At 44.7% G+C, this 1,641-nt stretch overlaps 1 pseudogene; it reads left to right on the top strand.

Annotated features, from left to right (window-relative positions):
- The first annotated feature begins 466 nt into the window (after window positions 1–466).
- On the top strand, window positions 467–1,201 carry Gm7837 (annotated as a pseudogene).
- Window positions 1,202–1,641: the final 440 nt, after the last annotated feature.

The following is a 1,641-nucleotide window of genomic DNA, read 5'->3' as shown; positions in this document are numbered from 1 at the left end:
TTGAAACTACACCTGCTATAAGTACTTTTTCCAATGTCTGCATCAAATATGGATGGTTTTCAGAATCACATAGTGGGCATTTAACAGTACCCACAGTCAGTTTCACCCTTTGGTTTTGTGAACTTGAGGCCATGGTTGGCTGAATCCAGTCTACTCTCACATTGAAACTTGTCTCTCTGGGCCTGTTTATTTTTTCTTCCATTTTAAGAAAAAAAAATATGACATAGGACACTTTGTTGTTTGTTTTTGTGCCATGGAAGGTAATTAACTTATCACCAGGCATGTTAGGGACAGAATTTTTAATAAAAATTAGATTTCTCTTGAATTTGTCTTTGGTGGGAACTCACATAATTAGCCATATATATAGTCATGCAATATTGTCAAACAGAACACAGAACTTTGTCAGCTACCCTGTAATTTGTTGTTTTTTTTTCTTTAAAAAAAAAAAATCAGCATTGAGAACAAATTTCCTGAGATCTTAGCAACGTGGGAAGTCCAGACACTAGAACTGTGAAGAGGAGGCCTGAGATGGAGAAAGCTCAGGCCTGAGCAATGGTGGAGAGGCCCAAGGACCTCAACCTGCCCAACAACACCAGGATCATCAAGGAAGCATTCCTGAATAGCATTAGCATCTCCAAGGAGGCCAAAGTGCCACCTCCTGCACTGCCAGCATCTTCCTTCTGTATGCCACACGGATAACTTCACAATGAAAGGGAAGCGCAAGTCTCAATCAACGCCAGTGATGTGCAATCAGCCATGGAAGAGATGGCGTCCCAGTGGTTCATTACACCATTGAGAGACGCTCTAGAAGAGGACAGGCAGAGCAGTGAGGCAAGGAGGAAGAGTCTGAGTAAAAGAAGGACAAAGACAAAAAAAAAAATCAGAGGAGCAAGACAAAAGCAGGGAGGAAGAGGAGGAGGGTGAGGAAGGACTGCAAGAGGAAAGACAGAATGAAGAGGAGGAGGCAACTATGTGGAGAGAGTGGGCAGACTGTGGCATGGTGGAAGGGACCCTGAGATCCTGAGTGGCGTTTACGGGAAGCCTCTCCCTGCAAGGCACAGCTGTCCTCAGCACAGATGCCTGAGATCAAACTAAAACCTGGACAGAACAATCCAAACCAGCTCTTCCCAGACTCAGAGCGTCTGAGTTACAGAAACCTGCTGTCTTAGGGTTTTACTGCTGTGAACAGACACCATGACCAATGCAAGTCTTATAATGGACAACATTTAATTGGGGCTGGCTTACAGGTTCAGAGGTGCAGTCCATTATCATCAAGACAGGAACATGGCAGCGTCCAGGCAGGCATGGTGCAGGAGGAGCTGAGAGTTCTATATATTCATCTGCAGGCTGCTAGCAGAATACTGTCTTCCAAGCTGCTAGAATGAGGGTTAAAGCCAACACCCACTGCGACACACCTACTCCAACAAGGCCACACCTCCTAATAGTGCCACTCCCTGGCCGAGCATATACAAACCATCACACCCGCTTTGCTTCATCAGCCTGGAGGTTATGATTTTTTAATATGCGGGATTCTGAATGACTGCATAGTTGGGTATCAGTTGTTCACCTAAGTATATGGCCAGCTAGTTTTTGATCCCATTTCTCTAGCCCTTCAAAAAAGTAATAACTTCCATGTTGCCT

This window comes from Mus musculus, chromosome 1 (assembly GCF_000001635.26).
Source record: "Mus musculus strain C57BL/6J chromosome 1, GRCm38.p6 C57BL/6J".
NCBI classification, from domain to species: Eukaryota; Metazoa; Chordata; class Mammalia; order Rodentia; family Muridae; genus Mus; species Mus musculus.
This window is presented reverse-complemented; position numbering and strand designations above follow the sequence as displayed.